The sequence below is a fragment of the Callithrix jacchus genome, chromosome 4, assembly GCF_049354715.1.
Source record: "Callithrix jacchus isolate 240 chromosome 4, calJac240_pri, whole genome shotgun sequence".
Lineage (NCBI taxonomy): Eukaryota > Metazoa > Chordata > Mammalia > Primates > Cebidae > Callithrix > Callithrix jacchus.
Genome location: NC_133505.1, coordinates 11,048,305 through 11,070,537, shown reverse-complemented (window position 1 = coordinate 11,070,537; position 22,233 = coordinate 11,048,305). Strand labels below are relative to the sequence as shown.

Sequence of the window (22,233 nt, the reverse complement as noted above, 5' to 3'; positions counted from 1 at the left end):
TCTGTAACCATAAAATGCTAGATTAAAAAACGTCTTGGTAATCATTCTAGTTTCTCCACAATAATGTTCTGTTTTTGTGACTTCCCAAGAAATACCCCTTTCAGGAACTCATTCACTACATGCCTAGACTTTGCTAAGTATGGAAACATCAGCACTCCAACATGGGCAGGGAGTAAATTTAAATAAAATTGAGAAAGTAGCACACTAACTGCAATTGCCTTTAGGAAATGCAGAGTTTAAATAGCTGGATTTTCTCCTTTCCTCCCTTTGGAGTTTGCTTTTTGATACAGGTGTCAGAAAGGCAGAGAAATGTGTTTAAATAATAATGTATTATACACCTGCAAGCTTGGTGGTTCATCACCTTGTTTTTTGTTTAAAAAAAAAAAAGGTGTGTGTGTGAGAGAGAGAATGTGTGTGTCTGTGTGTGTGAGCGCGCGTGTGTATGTGTATAATATGAAGCAAAAAGAGGAAGAACGCTTATACAGAAATCTGTCAGGAACAGAGCCCAGAGCCCAGCATGCTATTCTCTCTTCTTCGCATAAGAACCTCAGGGTACTAGGAAGGGTCAGAGAGTAAAAGTCTTTGATTCTCTGCAGCCCTAGGTCATGCTCTGTAGATAGAATAAACCCTAAGATTTGGGTAGTTTATTTTAAAAACCTGTTAGTTCGTATCAGCTTGAAAGCTGGTTACCCCTCCTTGAAACCAAATTTATTTTCACTTTCTAATTATACTTCCCAGGCAACTTCCCACGAAAAAAAAATTAGAAAGTATATTTCCTGGGGCTGTGTCGTGCTCTCAGGAGCGGATATTTGGATAGGTGAGGCAAGTCCACATCACTAAGATCAAATGAATCTAAATTCAACCAATTTTAAATTCCAAGGTTCCAAGTTGTATTTAGGTCCTATCTTTAGCGTCATTCCTTTCAATAATACATCTGTTCCTCCAGGTTGAGATTTTTAAAATACTGCTCAATTATTTCCTAGATCCCCTAAGTGCTTCATAAGAAGTTTCTTGACTCTTAAAATTATTGGTCTGCCAAACATTAGTGAAGGTAATTAATTCATTTTCTTCGTTTCATAGATGTGACATCATATGTACAAATTATAATACGCAGCTCTGCTTTCTGGCACGGAGCACCACGTGTTTAGCACAGCAATCTATTACACCATACACACATTATTCATGAACACTAATGGACATCATGTGCATAAAACCCCACTCATTAATTGGAAAATTAAACGCCCTTGTGTATAAATAAATCACACCCCCAGCTATATAAAGGCACTTACTTTTATCTTTAAACTTGTATTTTAGTGCTTGTTTCATAAATGCAATTGGATGGGTCTATAGGATCTTTTATTGCAGCAAAGATCTGGCTACACTGAAAACAAACTCCACATCCAAAAGTTCATCCTTCTTTGGTACTAACATTCCATGTGTAACCAGAGGACGCACGGTTGAAGTTTAAGAAACATTCTGCAGGCTGCTAAAAATGCAAGAAGGTCCTCTAAGCAGGGAAAATTTTTAAGGGGAAAGGGCTTCTTAAACTCAAAATACCACTTTCACCTGTTTCTTTACCTGAAATGCCAAGTGAACCATCATCAGTCCCTGTGTTCTGATTTCCTCAGCTGTAAAGTGAGATAATAAGACCTATCTCCCTTTTTTGGGAAGACTTAATGAAATGACAGACATAAAGGGCTTGCCACAGGATCTGCCAAGGTAGACAGAGGCTACAAAAGAAGGATGAGGGCTGGGCACCATGGCTCACACCTGTAATCCCAGCACTTTGGGAGGCCCAGGTGGGTGGCTCATCTCAAGTCAAGAGTTTGGGACCAGCCTGGCCAACATGGAGAAAATCCATCTCTACTGAAAATACAAAAATTAGCCAGGTGTGGTGGCACATACCTGTAATCCCAGATACTCGGAAGGCTGAGGCAGGAGAACCTCCTGAACCCAGGGGGTGGAGGTTGCAGTGAGCCAAGATGGCGCCACTGCACACTCCAGCCTGAGCAACAAGAGTGAAACTCCGTCTGGAAAGAAAGAAAGAAAGGAAAGAAAGAGACAGAGAGAAAAAGGAAGGAAGGAAGGAAGGAAGGGAGGGAGGGAGGGAGGGAGGGAGGGAGGGGGAGGGGAGGGAAGGGGAGGGGAGGGGAGGGAAGGGGAGGGGAGGGGAGGGGGAGGGAAGGGGAGGGGAGGGGAGGGGAGGGAAAGGAAGAAATGAGTTAATCCACTGCTTAAATCATAACTCATGGTAACATGACCCTACTATGTGTCAGTCACTCTACAGAATGCTTGTCTTACCTTATGTCAAATCATCCTCACAATTCTGACAGAAAGTTATGATGATTCCCAATGTCTACATGAACTACAGTTTCAGTGTATAGGACTCTGGCTCAGGGAGGTCAACCAGGTCTCTCAAGGTCACACGGATTCTTGTGCAAGGATTCTGTGTGATCACGGTCTGTGCCCTTTCCCTGATCAGAACATGCTGAAGAATATGTGCAGAAACAGGAGAATTTTTTGTCCTAGAAAAATATCCAAGGTCCCATAAATTACAATGATGTCTCTTTTCGTAGCTTCAAATCCTTGAAGACAGTCGTTTTAGAAAGATAAAAAATAGTTTTGAATAATATAGCTAAGCATAGATAGGTTCAATGACAGAAACTAGGATATCAAGCATCTTCAGCATCCAATAAATGCGTGCGGAGTAACTGGAACCCTGCAAGCTGTCTCAGCTCATGCTTGCCTTGCTTCACATGTGGTGGTTGGGGGGGTGGGGGGCAGAAATCCACTTAAATTCTTCTGTTTGTCAACATTTCCTAATAAAACTGCCAAAATCTCAACCTAGTTTTCTTTAAAAAATGAAAGAAAAGGATTGGGTTAAAATAAGTAACTACAAAAGAACAAGGATGATTTTATCCACATTTATACAGACATTTAAAAAATGTTTAATCATAATATGATTAGTGTTTGGAAATACTTATCTAGTTTAAAAATAGTTTTAAAGTTGTGAAAAAATGTTTTAAATAAATAAAAGGCTCTGAGAACCATCTAACATTTATGACATTGTTAAGAACTGATTGAAGTGTCATTTGAGTAATACTTCTGAAATTTCCTACACAAACTAGTGCCCTTATATGTGGACATAAACAGTTTCTCCATTGCAAACAATATCTCTTCTCCGCTTTAAACAAAGATGAATCCTTCAAACAGAGATTAGTATCAGTGTTTCTTCAACCCAGGGTAAAAACTCATGATGACTTTCTCTATTAATGTATCCTTCCATAATTTATTTTGTCCTTGCACAAGAAAATACTGTAAAAATTTATTTGGAAAAAAATGCAGTTTACTGTAGTCTGAAAGAATTTTCCATACATACAGTACAACTCGGAAGGCAGAGGTTGTAATGAGCTGAAGTTACACCATTGCACTCCAGCCTGGGCAACAAGAGCAAAACTCTGTCTCAAAAAAAAAAGAAAAAGAAAAAGAAAAAGAAAATCTCCTGACAAAGCAGAATTCCATTGTCCACCTATCTTGTAGGCATGTATGTTAACCAAATTCCTTTCACGTCTCCTTATTAGTGTGCTCACATTCAAACTCCCGGGACTGCATCTCCAAAAGCAAGATAGAACATCACAGCTGATACTCTATCTTGATGTGATCATAGACCATCGTACCAGATAGTCTGTTTTCCACTTGTGGGGTCATGTCAGAGCTCAAAAAATTTCAAATTTAGGAGCATTTCAGATTTTTTGAGTTAAGGATGCTCCATCTGTATGTGTGTATGTGTGCATGGGTACATATTTATATGCATTTATCACTAACATACAATAGACTGGGTTTCATTTCTGTCTGCTCTACTCATAGAGCGGTCTAATATTCACAAGTGGTCTATTGTGAGATTGATAGCCCTGGTTCATACCTAGATACCTCAATTAACGGAAGATTTTTAAAAAGTTTTAACTAAAAGAAACATAAAGAACATTAATAATGTTTGGGGTTTTTTCTCAAACTCAATACAGCCATATTCTTTGATTTGTACATTTTTGTATTTGTTACCATTCAGTATACCTAGGCATCTAAAATGCTGGCATTCTGAAACATAGCCATTAGGATACTTGTTACATATTTAATTTCATGCTCCACTCAGCATAAAGCAGTTGTAGGACTACAGACCAAAGCAAATTAAGTGGCTTCTTAGATAATTTCCTGCCTAATTGAAAGCAGGTAGCTCTTTAAAAGTAATAATTGGCTTTGTTTCAAATGATTGTAAAGTTATTTCTTTTTTTGAATACATGGTTATAGAATAACTTTCTACTTAATCCAAACACAATGAGTTAGGAGTCTTCCACTGAGTCTAAGGGACAGGAAGGTGACCTAGTTCTAGGAGCAAATAAATGGGGGGAGGAGCAGATGTGGGACACGGGGCAAGGCAGGGGAAGAATGGGATGGTGTCTGAGTTGGAACACACACAGACATGCACACCCATATGTATGTGCTGTACACAGATTTAGGTTGAATATCCCTTATTTGAAATGCTTGGGACTAGAAGTGTTTCAAATACCAGATTTGGATTTTGGAATATCTGCCCATACATAATGAGATTATCTTGTCATGCTACCCAAGTCTAAACACTAAATTCATAATGCTTCACGTGCGCCTTATACACAGAGTCTGAAGGTAATTTTATATATTTTAAATTACTTTGTGCATGAAACAGAGTTTTGACTGCAACTCACTATATGAGGTTAGGTATACAATTTCCCACTTGTGGTGTCATGTCAGAGCTCAAAAAATTTCAAATTTCAGAGCATTTTAGATTTTTGTGTTAGGGATGCTCAGTGTGTGTGTGTGTGTGCACGCATGTGTACATATACAATAGATTGGGCTTCATTTCTGTCTGCTCACTCATAGCACTGGTCTAATGTTTCACTAGTGGTCTATTATTAGATTGATAGGCCTGGTTCATACCTAACAGACAGGTCTTCCTCATTACAGTGTAAAAACAGACAATCTGATATGATGGTCTATCATCACATCGAGATAGAGTCAGCTGTGATGCTCTATCTTGCTTTTGGAGATGCAGTCCTGGGAGTATGACTGTGAGCACACTTAATAAAGAGACATGAAAGGAATTTGGTTAACATAAATGCCTATATAGTGGGTGGACAATGGAATTCTGTTTTGTCAGAAGTCAATATTGAGAGTTTTTCGGGGTTTTTTTGGGGAGTTTCGTTGTTGTTGCTGTTATCGTTGCTTTGAGACGGAGTTTTGCTCTTGTTGCCCAGGCTGGAGTACAATGGCGTGATTTCAGCTCACTGCAACCTCTGCCTCCCGGGTTCAGGTGACTCTCCTGCCTCGGCCTCCCAGATAGCTGGGATTACAGGCACCCACCATCATGTCTGGCTACTTTTCTGTATTTTTAGTAGAGACGAGGTTTCAACATGTTGGCCAGGCTGGTCTCAAACTCCTGACCTCAGGTGGTCCACCCACCTCAGCCTCCCCAAATACTGGGATTACAGGCATGAGCCACCATGTCTGGCCTCACAGTTTTTCAAATAAATTAGAAAAAGCTTTTAAGTCACAAGAAAAAGACAATGTTTTCTTGTTGTATATATTGAACAGAGTAAGAGAGACAGAGACAGACAAATGAAAAGATATTCTTAAGAACCCAAAAATTTAAATGACTACAAGAAAAAAATATATACCCAATTTTTACATTCATCAATTGCCATGGTGATTCATGCAACTGATAACAGTGAGCATCAGCACCCTAGAGCTATGGAGGAAGTGCTAAAAGATGCGCTTTTGGTATTTAATCAAATTCTAACTTGCCTGCAGTTTTGTTTTTTTGTGTGTGCGTGTGTGTGTGTGTGTGTGTGTGCGTACGCGCGCACATGTTTGTCTGCTACTCTGGATCACTGCTGTCAATCGGGCTGCACTTAGAACCACTAGCTATGCATTACAGCGCAATGTATTAACAAATTAATTATTTGTCAATACCTGGAACCACCCCGTAGTACTAAATGCCCAGTTTCCCATTTTTGCAGCATCCCCAAGAATGTTTTTTCAGTCATTTTGAAATGCCAAAGGAAGGAAAGAAGAAAAGAAGGGAAGGGGAAGGGAGGGAGGACAGAAGGGAGGCAGGGCTTCCAGCAGAGGAGCCATCAGTGAGTCTTGTAGTCCTGCTGGAAATAAATGTTCACCAGCTATTTCAGTGTTCCACCTTCATGGCATAGACTCCATTTCCCTACCTACTCAAAGTTGGGTAGGGTAATGTATGCTTTTTCATCCTTAGAAAATCTCAATTGATGTGTATCAATTCTGCCAGGCAGAAGACTTTCAGAGCCAACACAGATGTATCTTGCTTCCCCACTTCCTTAAGCCACAGCCACAAACTCTCTAGACAGGAGAGGGTCCATCAGCCTCACTCAAACCTGGAAGGAGAAAACATGTAGCCAACCCATCATGGACATGTAGCAGAACCAAGACATAAATCTTTGTTTCTATGAGCAACTAAGATTCCACTGCAACATAACCTAGCCCTGACTAATACAGCTGGTGATGGGAGAGAAAGAAGAATTCAACTTGTACAGCAAGTATCATAAAATTAAAAAGAGAAAACAAGGTGAAAAGAAAAAGATGGCATAAAAGGGTATGATGTTCTAGAATAAATATGAAACTGAAAATTCAAATACTGGCAATAACTGGTCAAGAAACAGAGAACGACGCTAACAGAATTCTATCGGGCACCCTATAAAGCAGAAGGTCAAACAGTCCTAGGGGACATTAGTTTTTAGACTGAGGAGGATATTTTATGTCTCCTCTGACCTACTTTAGCATTCTTCCAACATGACTTCCCTTAATGCTCAACACGATTTTTCAGAAATTCCTGAAGGAAAAATCAGCGGAAGTTGGTTGTTGCTTGAGCATGTCATATGAAAGAGAGAGTGATGTCTGTGTTTCTCACTTTAGGACTGAAATCAACGGTGGTCCTGCTGAATGAGATCGAGAACCCAGAAGGGAGATGACTTTGGATATGCTGAGATGGAAAAGCCTATGGACATCCCCAATGGAGACATCCGATGATAACTGCAGATTCAGTAAGTCAGTCTGAATCCGTCAGCTTTCTCACGAGACTGGAATCTTGAAATTGAGTAAGATTATCTAGGGTCAGTATACATGAGAAGAAGAGGGCAGGACCTCAAATTATACAAATGTTTAATAGGTAAGGAAAAGAAACCCTCAAAAGAAAATGAGAAAGTACAGTCAGAGAAGTGGGAAGAACTTTCCCTACTAAACTTTCCAGGCCCTAACCTTATCCTCAAACTTTTTTCTCCCAGTCGTTCACTTCCTGCTCATGGTTTTACTTCCTTCACTATTCTATTTCCATAACCAATCACTTTTACCCATCATTTTGTATTCTCAATATTCTTTTCTCTTGGCTTATACCACTACCCTACGATCATTTTTAAAAATTCACATTCTATTCTTATAAGGATATCTTCGCTACAACGACCTTTCTAGCTATTCCTGAGCCTAAGAATTAAGAGGCTTCCAAGTCCTCTGACTCAAATACCCAGCCCAAATGCTTGGCTTCCTTAATTACTATTAAGATACTATATGGAGCATGACCACGGGAAGAAAGAACTAATATTTGAATATACGTGTGTTAGTCAATGCACTGTGGTGGGTCTTTTATATATAACATATTTACTCTTAACAATATCATGAATTTTTATTGACCTTACGAAAGCTAAGAATTCGGACCAAGATCTCATTGCAATACACACATTCTGTCTCCAAAAGCCCTGTCCACACCACCAGTCTTGGATGCCTTCCAAAGAATAAGGTATTATTCCCTTCCTCAAAATATTTTCACTGTTTGGGCAAGAGAAAGTCCACATATGCTAAAATTATTTTAAAATTGTTTCAGATCCAAAAGAAGTAGAAACTGATACCCCTTCACAATGAAGGGGAGAGACTATAGTATTTGTGTTAAACGGACAGGCATAGCTAGGTGGTTCTTCACCTTGGCTGTAGTTTTTTAGAATCACGTACCTTTAAAACCAATGAGCCTACAACTTCCAGAAAGATGGAGCAGTGTTCCATCTATTTCAGACATAAGAAGCCTGAAGACGAGATGAACAGAAGAAGGCAAATCAACTAGAGAACTTGGGACCTGATGAACAACAGGTGGTTGAGTGCTCGGAATAATTTTTTATTATCTCAGATTAGGTGCTGGAGAAAACAGAAACCCAGAAATACCAACAAGTACCAACCCAAAAAGCCTCAACAGAAACCTGCTCTCTCACTAGGCAACGGATAACCAAAATGGTTACCTGGCCAGATAGAAGAAAATGCTTGGTTAGTAAGAGCTGAACACCACAGAATTTCAGCCAAACACCACAGAGAAAACTGCGGCCTCACCTCCACCCTCACCAGCAAAAACTCAGTGGGAGGCTCCATTTCTACCCTTGCCAGATACCTCAACACTCCTATCCAAGTGGTGTCACAGAGGAAAAGGGGAGAGCTGGAACTTCATCTCCACCAGGCAGTAAGGAGTCCTCACCACCACCACACTGATGGTGTTCATGGAGACCACACGGAGAGTCTGGACGTCCATCCTGCCCTGCAGTAATCAAATGCTCCTCCCCTCCTCACCGGAGTGGCATCAGAAAAAGAGGAGAGGCAGGACTTTCACTACTGCCCAGCAGAAACCAGCCACCCCAACTCAACCCAACAATGTCAGCAGAGGCCAAGCCGTTATGAGTCTTCATGTCCCTCCCAGCCAGGATGCTATCAACAGAGGCTTAGTGGAGAGCCAGAACTTCCACCCTTGCTCAGGAGTTATGAGGAATTCCTTACCTACAGTTACTGGCATGGATTTCTACTTCCGCCTGGCAGCGATAAAGCAGCACCACCATAAAAACGTTTTGATGAGTAATTATGAACAAGCCCAAACCAAATGAAAAAAATTAAAAGTCTCAGCAAGGAAAACAAAGATATAAATAAGAACCAAAAGGAAATTGTGTTAGTGGAAATAAAGGAGAATTAAAAACCCAATGGATGACCTAAACAGCAGAAGGAAGGGAAAAAAGGAATCAGGAAACTTGAAGATAACAATAAAAATTACCCATTCTGAAAGACAGAGAGAAAACTGGTATTTTTAAAAATGAGCAGTGCCTTTGGGACCAGTAGGATTATAACAAATACCTGATATTCATATCTTGAGAGACTAGGAAGGAGAAAAGAAAAGGGTTTGGCTGAAAAGTATTTGAAAAAATAACGACTGAAAACTTCCCAAATTTAGCCAAAGCTCAAACCAACAGATTCATAAAACTATCAATGAATGCCAAGAAGGATAAACCCAAAGAAATCAATACTGAAGCACATTATAGTCCAACTTCCGAAAAAAAGACGGAAAATGTCTTGAAAGTGGCAATGACAATCCCTTATTTATAGGGGGGAAAAAATTTAAATGACAGACTTCTCAACAAGAACCATGGGGGCCATAAGGAATTAAGGAAGTAGCACAGCATTTTTCAAGTACTGAAAGAAAAGAATTGTCATCTCAAAATCTATATCCAGCAAAAATATCCTTCAGCAATGAAGGACAAGTAGGATAGTTTGTCACCAATAGACCTTAAAAGATTGGCTAAAGGGAGCTGGTTGTGGTGGCACACACCTGTAATCCTAGGGCTTTCAGGGACTGGGGTAGAAAGATCACTTGAAGCCAGAAGTTCAAGACCAGGCTGGGCAACAAAGACAGACCCCCATCTGTATAAAAAATTTAAAAAGCTACCTGGGGTAGTGGTACTACTCAAGAGGCTAAGGCAAGGGGATTGCTTAAGTGCAGGAGTTTGAAGCTATAGTAAGCTATGCTTGCAGGGCTCCAGCTTGGCAGAGAGAGAGATTTCGTCCAAAAAAAAAAAAAAAAGTGGGGGGCTAAAGAGTTCCATGAACAGAAATAAAATGATAATTAAAAAAAGGAAACTTGGAACATCAAGAATAAGACAGAAATCATAAGACAAAAAATGGGAAAATAGATTATGTTTTCTTTCTCCTCTTGAGCTTTCTTTTTTTTTTTTTTTTTTTTTTTGAGACGGAGTTTCGCTCTTGTTACCCAGGCTGGAGTGCAATGGCGCGATCTCGGCTCACCGCAGCCTCCGCCTCCTGGGTTCAGGTAATTCTCCTGCCTCAGCCTCCTGAGTAGCTGGGATTATAGGCACGCACCACCACGCCCAGCTAATTTTTTGTATTTTTAGTAGAGACAGGGTTTCACCATGTTGAACAGGATGGTCTCGATCTCTTGACCTCGTGATCCACCCGCCTCGGCCTCCCAAAGTGCTGGGATTACAGGCTTGAGCCACTGCGCCCAGCCTCCTCTTGAGCTTTCTAAGTATTTGACTTTTGAGACAAAGATTCTAACACTATCTGGTAGGGTTCTAAATGTATGCACCGAAAATACTTAAGACAATTACATTGTATATTTATATTATAAAATAGGGGATACGAAGGGAGGGAAAATTTGAACACTTTACTTGAACTGGTGCTCCATTAACACCAACAGATGTAGGAAGTCATGTAACTATAATATGGTACACAAAGCAACAACTAAAAATGCTATACAGAGTTGCACTCAAAAACACTATAGATAAATCAAAATGGCTTTTCTTAAATGTTCAAGTAGCCCAAAGCAAGAAAAATAATAAAACAGAAATGGAAAACAGAGAGAGCAAACATAAAATAAAACAGGAAACATAAGCATCAATATGTGTCAATAATTACATTTAATGTAAATGGTTTAAATATACCAATTAAGAACATGAGATTACAGAATGAATTTTTTTAAAAAAAGGAGATGACCCAACTATATACTATCTACAAGACGCTCACTTCAAATATAATGCAATAGGTAAGCTGAAAGCAAAAGGGTAGCCGGGCATGGTGGCTCATACCTGTAATTCCAACACTTTGGGAGGCTGAGGTGGGCCGATCATTTGAGGTCAGGAGTTCAAGACAAGCCTGGCTAACATGGTGAGGCCCCGTTTCTACTAAAAATACAAAAATCAGCCAGGCGCAGTGGCGCACGCCCATAATCCCAGCTACTAGGGAGGCTGAGGCAGGAGAATCACTTGAACCCAGGAGGCAGAGGCTGCAGTGAGCAGAGATCACACCATTGCACTCCAGCCTGGGCCACAGGGTGATACTCCATCTCAAAAAGAAAAGAAAGGATTAAAAAAAGGTGTCATAGAAGTATTAAAAGAAAGCAGGGATGGCTATATTAAAATGATAAAAGTAGGGCCGGGGGCGGTGGCTCACGCCTGTAATCCCAGCACTTTGGGAGGCTGAGGCGGGTGGATCACGAGGTCAAGAGATCGAGACCATCCTGGTCAACTTGGTGAAACCCCGTCTCTACTAAAAATACAAAAAATGAGCTGGGCATGGTGGCGCGTGCCTATAATCCGAGCTACTCAGGAGGCTGAGGCCGGAGAATTGCCTGAACCCAGGAGGCGGAGGTTGCAACGTGAGCTGAGATCGCACCACTGCACTCCAGCCTGGGTAGCAAGAGCAAAACTCCGTCTCAAAAAAATAAAATAAAATAAAATGAGAAAAGAAGACTTTGAAGCAACGGAGAAGAGACAGAAACATAATTCACCAAGAAGAATTATATAAACAATTCTTCTAAGTGAACTATATTAGCAATTCTAAGTGAGTATGCACCAAGTAACAGACTTATAAAATATGTGAAACAAAAACTAATAGAACCGAAAGGAAAATTAGATATATCCACAATTATATTTGGGGACTTCAACACTCCTTTCTCAACAACTGATAAGACAATTGGATAGAACATCACCAAAGATATAAGAGAACCCAATTAACACGGTCAAGCAGCAGAAGCTAACTGACACGTCTGGAGCACACCACTCAATACTAGCAGCATTCTCCTTAAGCAACCACAGAGCATACACAACACAGATCACATCCATAAAACCGACTCTTGAAGTTTAAAAGAGTTAAATCGTATGGAGTGTATCATCTGATCATAATGAAATTAAAGTAGAAATCAGTAACAGAAACGTAATAGGAAAATAAACACCTGGAAATTAAATTCCCTATAAAATAATGGACAGATCAAAGAGGAAGTAAGTGAAAATCAAAACGCACATTGAACGGAATGAAAATAAAAATACAACATATCAAAATTTGTGGATGCAGCAAAAACAGTGCTAAGAAGGAAATGTATAGCATTAAAAGCTTACATTAAAAGGCAGGAAAAGTCGCAAATTAAAATCTGGGATTATACCTCAAGAGCATAGAAAAGGAAGAGAAAAATAAACTCAAAGAAAGCAGAGAGAGGAAACAATAAAGAGCAGAAATCAGGGAAATTGGAAACAGAAAAAAAATCAGTAAAAGATGATTTTTCAAAAAAAAAAATCAATAAAATGGACACATCTCAATCAAGACTGACAAAAAGGAGAAAAAAACACAAATTAATATTAGGAAAGAAAGAGAGACTACTACAATCCTGCAGATATCAAAGAGATAATGAGTAAATACCATAGAAATCAATTAGACAACTTAGATAAAGGAACCCATTCCTCGAAAAGCACACATTACCTCAACTCACACAATATGAAATAGATCATTTACATAGTACTTTAACTATTAGGAAATTAAATTTATAATTTTTTAATTACAAAAAAAGAAAACTCCAGACCCAGTTAGAATACTGCAAACTCCAATATTTGTTAGAATAGTGTCTAATCTAACCAATATTTAAAGAAGAATTAACACCAATTATATACACTTTCCCCAAAAACAGAAGAGGCAGGAACACTTTCCAATTCATTTTAGGAAGCCAATATCAGCCTGCTATCCAAACCAACCAAAGATTGCATGACAGAGGAACAGGGAGACAGAGAGAAACAGAGACAGAGAGAAACTACAGATTAATATCCTTCATGAATATAAATGCAACAATCAACAAAATATTAGCAAATGGCTTTCAGCACTATATCAAAACAGAATTATACACCATGAGCTAACAATGTTTATTCCAGGGATGAAAGACTGATTTAATATCCAAAAACCAATCAATATATTAATAATCCACCATATTAACAAACTAAAAGGAAAAAGTTCATGATTCTTCAATTGATGCAGAAAAAGTACTTAACAAATTCAACATCCATTCATGATCAAAATTCTCAGAAAACTGGGAATGCAGGGAACTTCCTCAAACTGATGTTTTAAAAACCTGAAAAAAAAAACCCTACAACTAACATTAGATTTCATAATGAAAAACCAAATGCTGGCGAGGCACAGTGGATAACATCTGTAATCCCAGCACTTTGTGGGGGCAAAGTGGGAGGATAACCTGAGGTCAGGAGTTTGAGACCAGCCTGGCCAACATGGTGAACCCCACCTCTACTAAAAATACAAAAATTAGCTGGGCGTGGTGGCACACACCTGTAATCCCAGCTACTCAGGAGGCTGAGGTGGGAGAATCACTTGAACTCAGGAGGCGGAGGTTGCAGTGAGCTGAGATGGCACCACTGGACTCCAGCCTGAATGACAGAGTGAGACTTGGTCAAAAAAAAAAAAAAAAGACTGAATGCTTTCTCCCTAAGCTCAGGAACAAAACAACGATGTCCCATCTCACCACAACACAGTGCTGGAAGTTCTAGCCAGCATAGTGAGGTAAGAAAAGGAAATGCAAGGAAGAACTAAAACTGTTCCTATTTGCAGATGTAATGTTTCCCTACATTGAAAAAAAAATGCAAGGAATCTTCAAAAACAAACAAACAAAAAAAACCCAAACAACAAAACTCCTAGAATTAGTCAGTTCAGCAAGGTCACAGAAAGATCAACATACAAAAATCAATTGTACTTTTATACACTGGAGCCTACCTGAGTGTGGAGGGTGGGAAGAGGGTAAGGACTGAAAAAGTATCTATCAGGTACTATGCTTATTACTTGGGTGATGAAATAATCTATATGCCAAACCCCATGATGCACAATATTCCTCTATAACAAATCAGCACATGTATCCTTAAACATGTAAGTTAAAATAAAAATGGATTTTATTAAAGTTAAAAATTTTTTCTCTACAAAAGATCCTTTTAAGATGAAAAGACAAGCAAAATACTGGGACAAACTATTTGCAAACCACGTCTCTCAAGGGTCCCCAACCCCTGAGCCTCAGACTGGCACAGGTCAATGGCCTTTTAGGAAGTTGGCAGCACAAGCAGGAGGTGAGCAGCTCCTGAGCCAGCATCACTGCCTGAGCTCTGCCTCCTGTCGGATCAGCCAAGGCATTAGATTCTCACAGGAGCAGGAACCCTATAGTGAACTGCGATTGCGACAGATCTAGGTTGCGCACTCCTTATGAGAAACTAACATCTGATGATATTAAGCAAAGGAGTTCCAGAGCCGCCACCCCCCAACACCATGGAAAAAAACTGTCTTCCACAAAACTTGTCCCTGGTGCCAAAAAGGCTGAGAAGCTGATGTGCCTGATAAAGGACTCATGAACCCTCGAAAATCAACAGCAACAAAACCAGTAAAAAAATAAGAAATCGACATGGAGAGGCATTTCACTGAAGAGGATATGTGTACGAAAAACAAAGACACGAGAAAAGGCTGAACATCACTAGACTTTAGGAAAATGCAAGTCAGACCAAAGTGAGGTATCACCGCACACCTAATCAGAACAGTAAATGTACAAAAATAGTGACGATACCAAATGCTGACAAGGATTTGGAAAAACCGGCTCTCTCATATATGGTTGAAGGGAATGTAAAATATTCTGGAAAAGAGCTTAGCCATTTCCTTAAAAATAAAAATGTACTCACCTTGTGACCCAGCAATCACACTCCTGGACATTTATCCCAGAGAAATGAAAATGTAGGTTCATATAACAACCTACCTACAATTTTTCAAAGCAGCTTTATTTGTAATAGCCCCAAAAGATAAAAAGAAGAAAGAATCAAAATGTCATATGACAGGTGAACAGTGAATGATTAAACTGTGTTACACCCATAATGTGGAATACCACTCAGTAACAGAAAGGAACAAACTAAAGATACGTGTAATAACTTGGATAAATCTCAAGGGCATCTGCTGAGTTGGGTGGGGGGGATGGCCGAGCTAATCTTAGAAGGTCACAAGCTGTAAGGACCAATTTATAAAACATTCCCAGGAGGCTGAGGCAGGAGAATTGCCTGAACCCAGGAGGCGGAGATCGCGCCATTGCACTCCAGCCTGGGTAACAAGAGCGAAACTCCGTCTCAAAAAAAATTCCCCAAACGACCAAATTATAGAAACGGAGAACAGACTGGTGGTTGCCAAGGGTTAGGGACGGTGTGGGGAAAAGTAAGGGGTGACTATGAAGGGACTGTCTGAGAGCGATCTTTGTGGTGTTCAAATAGTTTGTATCTTGATAGCGGTAATGATTACAAGTTTTCAGGGATAAGATGACACAGAATTATAGGCACATTTCAGATCAGGGTCAATGTCCTGACTTTATTATTGTGCTCTGGCTACACGGAATATAACCGACAGTGGAAGCAAAGTGAAGGCCGAGACCTTTCTGCACTATGTTTGCAACTTCCTGTAAATCTATATTGAAAATTAAAAGTTAAAAAAAAAAAAAAATCAGTGCCCAGGCCACACCCCAAAACTTGTAAATTAAAATATATCTGGGGAGGAACCTAGCCAACTGCACTTTTTAAAGGTGCCCGAGGCCATTTTAAAGTGTAACTAGGGTTGAGAACCACCAGCAGCTGGCATTACTACCGAAACTACGGGACACTACTTAAGTTGGTGGAAGATGATAAGGAAGGAGAAAACTAAATATACAAATCTATTTTAGGTCTCTTGAGGGTTTTATTCCCCTAATGTTAAAACTTAGTATTTAAGTGAATCCAAGTTATTTAGATGGGATCACCAGTCAACCGTTATGATATAGACCATTTTACACAAAAAAAGGCCACTCCCCAATAGACTACTTTAGATTCTTAAGCATTTGGTATGGATGTTATCATTTTAAAATGCTAAAGAGCAATTATAATCACATCTAAATATGCAACAATTTTAGAAAATCAATGTTTCACCAAGTTTCTCATTTCAGATGAATAACAAAATAAGCTCACGTTTTTATTTTATTGTGTTGACTACCACCAGTAGTGACCCTTGCGAAACACGTGAAAAGCAAGCATTCCTATTTTGACCACATATTCTGAAGGGTTTGTTATTTATATTAATGATCACCAGCTATTATCTAGTAGACGCTCTGGATTTAACTATTTAGGAAGTGAGTTGCAGACATATAGAAGCCAAGGATTATTTTGAGCCAATAAAGTGACTTGACCCACCAAACGCCTTATGTGGTTATTAATCATTCTTTATCACCATTATCAGAAGACACACACTGTGCATCTACTCAGCTGGGTCAGGGGATTAAAGATTTAGGAAAGAGTCCTTCCTTGCCTTTAAAGGGTTTTAAATCTGTTTGACTACGGGTCCAAATACATAAAATGATGAATAACAAAGTGAAGGACATGCTGAAAACTGGACTGATAGCAGAAAAGGGCCAAAGGGCTTGTTTTTACTGGAAATATTTTTGCCTAAGCTGGGAAGGGAGTTTGCATCTTCTGGACTCACAGATCAGACAGATGAACAGCTTCAACAAAGCAGATTTATGCTATTCACCAGGAGGGTTTCGCTTAGTTGTCAGTTGTGGACTTTCTTCCAAAAATGCAGCTGTTATGAAGCAAGAAATCTGGCACCGAAAAACAAATAAAGTGAAAATTTAGGATAAGAATTACCTCCCACCCAACTCTGATCAACAGCTATGTCTCCTTTCAAGATTTAAAGGTCTAGGGTGGAAACTGGAGGTGGGGGTGGAGGTGGGGGTGTGAATTAACTACTTGCCTTGCTCCTTGCCCCAAGACCAATCTCCCCTGTGCGTCTCGTTCTCCAAGTACGACCCTCACACACTCTCTATCCTAATTTACACTACTACGACTTCCCAGATTTGTTTTATGTTCTGGAATGATTTATCCATTTTGGAACGGTTCTCGAAGTTGGTAACTGACGCGAACTTTGATCTGAAAGCAAAAGGAGGAATGACCGCGTTTTAACAAACGAAGAGTGCAAATTCTTTTAAAGAAAGTTGTTTTGTTACTACGGGAGGTAATCAACAGCTACTCAGACATCCTTTTCTTAAACAGCTGAGGTTTATCATTTTCGCTATTATGACAATGAATTTTTCCTCCTTTGCTTTATGCCTTTTGGCAGGAGCCTCGAGTCTGCAGGTGTTAGCGCTGCAAGGGCCGAACCCAACCGCCAGAACGTCTGCCGAGCCTAGCATGGGAGGCTGCCCAGCAAAACAGCGCCCAGGGAGAGGGCGACTGAGGAAGAGAGCCTACAAGCGCGCTTCAGAAGGGACTGGGACCAGAGCCCTAAAAAACTAGAGCGAGTGGATTTCCTGGCAGGGGAACCCGCGGGAGCCTGGAGGAAGAAAAAAAAAAAAAAAAAAAAGAGGGAGAGAAAGAAACTCACCCCGCGCAGCGAAGCCCAGCACGAGCGAGCCAGGGAGCGCGCAGGCTGGCTGGGCCTCTCCAGCTGGAAGTCATTGTGCGGGCTGGCGTCTGCGTTGCCATAGCGACCGCCCGGCCGGCGCCAGCAGAGGGGGGAGGCGGGCTCAGTGAATGGGTGACGTCACGCGGCCGGCGCCAGGCAGTCTGGGCGGCCGAGCCAATGAATCAGCTGGCCGGGGGAGGGAGCGCCGCGCGCGGGAGGAGGGTGCAGGAATGCGCCGGGACCGCGCGGCCCGAGAGGGCGGGAGACGCCTCCGCCTGCCCAGTCCCGTTCCCTTCCCGCCCAGCCCCGCCCGGCGGTCGAAGGTCCCGGCGTCCCAGGCTCCGACATCCCGGTGCCCCTCGCGCCCAGGCTGCGGCTGTGCCGCCGTTCCTCGCTTTGCGCGGGTCACCCCCCCCACGGGCGCGCGCTTTGCGTGGAGGCCCACGACCGAGCGGGACGTCGCTGGGGCGGTGTCAGGATTTGTTTTCCAGCTATCGCGACTGTGGTACTTCTTTAAAAGGCAACACGCAATAAAAGTTGTCCTTGTAGATAACATAGACTTTGAAAGTGGTGATGAATTCACTGCCATCTTACTATGCGCTCCGCATTGTGCTGGGTGTTGAGTATCATAAACAATGAAAGGACCAGGGCTCGGAAGTTCCAGAGATTAAACTGGGAAGAAAAAAGTCTAAGGAAGGCTTAGAGCCGGCTGCTCTTCCATTATTCTATCCTGCGGGACTGTAGGTGCTCTGGAGGTTCTAGAAGGCAAATGGCTCGGAAGAACTCCGGTTTTCTGGTGTTCCTGTGTTCTGCTTTTCTGTCTGCTTTGCGTTCCATTACAGAGTGCCCTAACGGTGGCCAAGTACTGGGTTAGGGTCATTTCAGTATCACCAGCATTTGGCGCGCTCTCGGACTCCTGGTTACCGACTGGACGTGTTTGATGGGTGATCTGCAATGCAGAAGTACATGATATTTGAGTAAAGGCTGGAATAAATACAGTGCCCCTGAATTCTAGACATCTCTTTTGCGTGCTTACTTGGTTTTTGGTGATTTTTCAAGAGTAGTGATGCAGTGTTACTGAAACTGGAACCCCGGAGCGTGGCCTACTCACACTCACGTTATAGTAGACGTCGTTAAATCGGCCCTTCCTGCTGAAGGCTGGGCCTCCCTTTCTTTTAATCTGGAAGATGACATCTGGTGAGATGGTCTCTTAAGATCCATGAAGAAGCAGCCAATCACTGTATTTATCAACCTTTAAAACTATTGAGTTTACTATTCCTATCATTGTGTTTGGCGTTATGTGACATTCATTCAACAAATAATTCAGGGTCCCTGCTATGTAAATAGTGTGTACTAGACGTTTTAATTGAAAACTTTTTGGAATAAAAAGGGCCAGGTGCGGTGGCTCTTGTCTGTAATCCCAGCACTTTGGGAGTTCGAGACCAGCCTGACCAACATGGTGAAACTCCATCTACACTAAAAAAAAAAATTAGCCATGTGGTGGTGCACGCTTGTACTCCCAGCTACTCAGGAAGCTGAGGCTGGGGAATCTCTTGAAGGAGGCAGAGGTTGCAGTGAGTCGAGATCGTGTCACTTGCACTCTTACCTGGGCGACAGAACATGACTCCGTCTCAAAAAAAAAAAAAAAAAAAAGGAAGAAAGAAAGAAACTAGTCAACAAAGCAAGTGCTAACAAATGGTTATAGGCCACTTCATCTTAACATTTGATGTGCATGAAGTCACCTGGCAGTTGGTTGAAATGCAGGACAGGTTTGCGATTCTGCATCTTTATAAGCCCCCAAATGATGTTGATGTTGCGAACCCTGAACTGCACTTTGAGTAAAGAGCATCTTGATCACAGAATACCAAGGAAAGCATAAAGTCAGAATATGATTGATATAAAGTGGTGTGGGTTCCTAAAGGCCTGTGACTTTCCTGAAGACGATGAGCTTGAGCCAGGTGATTGAGCATATGATTGGCTGAGGGAATGAAAAAGCGGAAGAAACAGCATAAATAACAAATTGCATTGGAAGGAAGGGAGCAAAAAATAAGTTGAGGGTTGAAGAGGATTTTCTCTGACTTCAATTAAGAATATTTAGGAAAACTACAAAAAATGGCACTGAAGATTTACTGGTGGGGTAAATCCACCTTAGACGTTACCAATCCCGATTAATTTGGTGTAGTTGAGGAAACCAAGCAGCAATACAATTTCATTAGATAATGGCAGAGCTCAGAATGGAAGCCGAATCTGAGAAATTCAGATTACAAATACCTTACAGAGTCCTTGATATAAGAAAAACCACTTGTCATTGTTTTTGTTGCAAGGTGAAAATATGAGGGAAAACAAAAGCGAAGAGTCCCATAGGAAATAATAATAATCTTCCCTAGACCAAACCTTCCCCGAAACTCCAAACAAGCATGGAGTTTTGAGGGAGGTTTGGTCTAGGGAAGATGAGGCGGTATCAGGAGAAGAGACTAATCGGAAAAATTTTGTGTTTTCCTGGATTGTGACACCTGCGACCAGCTGATTAAATCATCCATTTATGTAAGAAAAGGGGAAAAAACTTCCCTCCATCCCTCGCATGGTCCAATGAAGCATTTTTCAACCCTGACTTCACATCAGCATCCCTGTTTTTTTCAATAGGAATTCCTGAGCTCCACCCCAAAGGAATTTAATCAGAATCTCTGAGAGTGGAGCCCTAGAATCAGTATTTTTAAAGGCTCCCCGGGTGATTATAATGTGCAGCCAGTGTTGAGAATCACTAATCTAATATACAGTCACCAGCTCATTTTGTAGGCTTCGTTTCTGCCCCTGAACATTTCCTCCAGTGTTAACTATTACACTAGCACTAGATCATTTTTAATACTGGGTGTGTTTTGTGGTGGATTTTGATGGTTTATAGCACATTCTCTAAGCTCAATGTCTTCCATCCCTCATTAACTGTCATGGTTTAGTTGTGAACACATCCCGATAGCTCTCATTGGCAAGAGAGGGAACAGTGATTTGGCACATGACTGGATGGAAATGATAAACCTGGTTTATGAACCTATATGGTGCCATAGTTTGGCAGTGCGGTTATTTTACTTGATTTTATCTTTGCTTTAATAATCTTCTTTAACAGCCTCTTTAGGATTAGAGCCGATGAATGAGCACTTAAAATAGCGACTTGGACCATTGGAACTTTTATTTTGCGTCTTCTCTTAAAAAAAAATCGTTATTTGGTGGGAAAAAAAATCTGAATGTGACAAGGGTATTTAGTGTTTTCCTTGGTGACTAACTTTTAAAACTTACATTGATTCACTGATTCCTCTAAAATTGATTGAGTACCTAGTATGTGTCAGGTACTTTTTCAGACAGGAGGATGACAAGTGAAGAAAAGCATTTTCTCTATTTTCTCTGTCTTCAAAGAGGAAAGATGAGCGCAGTGAATTTCGGGTATTGTATTTATCCAGCCTGGACATTTAAAAGGTACTTGGCTTTCCCGTACTGTCTTGAGATGCATTTTGTATTTTTTAAAATTCGCGTATTTAGTTTTTAAAAAAGAAAACTAATGTATGCGGTTCAAAAACCAAAGAAATTATTTTCCCTCTCATTCTTGTCCTGTGTCCGCTTAATTCCCTCTCACACCCCACAGAAGCCACTATTAATTTCTTGCCCATCCTTTGAGAGTAGTTTTAATATGCCAGCAAATATAAACATATTCTTATTTTCTCCTATTTTAACACTGTTCTGTATCTTTTATAAATTTTAAAATATCGAGAGGATATCTTTCTATATCGGCACATTCTGTTTTCATTTTGTCGTTCTTCCATAATATTCTATTGCCTCAAAGTACCACAGTTTATTTCTCTTACTGCTATTGATGGTAATTTAGGTTGTTTCCAATCTTTTGTTACGAAATTACATAAACAACCTTGTGCAGCATCTGTGTCATTTTGCCCTTGTGCACATGAAGTATTATCTGTAGGATAAATTTCTGCAAGCAAAATGACTGGGTCTTTTAAAGGGTGTATGTTAACACTCTTGATTGTTTCCTTAAGATAAATTCCTCGGCATGAAATTCCTGGGTTGACTAACATAAATACTTTAAAGGTTTTTGATATTTACTGAGAAATTGCCGTCTAGAGAGTTCATACTGATTCATTTTCTCACTTGCATGGTATAAAAGTACCCATTTCTCTGAAACCTTGCTGGTATTGGAAAATACCTTTTTAAAAATACGTCTTTATTTCCTGGGTAAAAAAATTGTATATTTATTACCTTAGCATGCATTTCTATGAATAAGACATAGTTTGAACCTTACCATATGTTTATTAGCCATTGCATGATTAGAGATTTGTCCATCTCTTTTGTCTAGTTTTGAAGAATTTTTATTTTTCTTAGAGGTTTGTAATACATAATACACTAATCATAATAATGATCTATTTCTTAAACCTTCACCTTTTTCCAGGCACTGTGCTAAGCATTTTTAATTGGTCCTATGTATTATAAATATTTTATCTGAGTTTAGTATGTGTCTATAATCCTTATTTAAACATTATTTCTTCTTAAACACCTATGGAAGCTGTACAAATTACGTGATAAAACAAATCAATCTTTTATGTGTTTTGTTTGCTTGCTTCACACATAGGAAAGTCT

At 40.4% G+C, this 22,233-nt stretch overlaps 1 pseudogene across 1 annotated transcript in view; it reads right to left on the bottom strand.

Moving 5' to 3' along the window:
- Nucleotides 1-17,646, bottom strand: part of LOC128931914 (eukaryotic initiation factor 4A-I pseudogene) — a 100,083-nt pseudogene extending 82,437 nt beyond the window's left edge. The window contains exons 1-2 of the transcript XR_013533675.1: nt 17,575-17,646; nt 16,675-16,792 (exon numbers count right to left, since the gene is read on the bottom strand). The product of XR_013533675.1 is annotated as a eukaryotic initiation factor 4A-I pseudogene (transcript). The remainder of the gene's footprint in view (nt 1-16,674; nt 16,793-17,574) is intronic.
- Between the last annotated feature and the right edge of the window lie 4,587 nt (nt 17,647-22,233).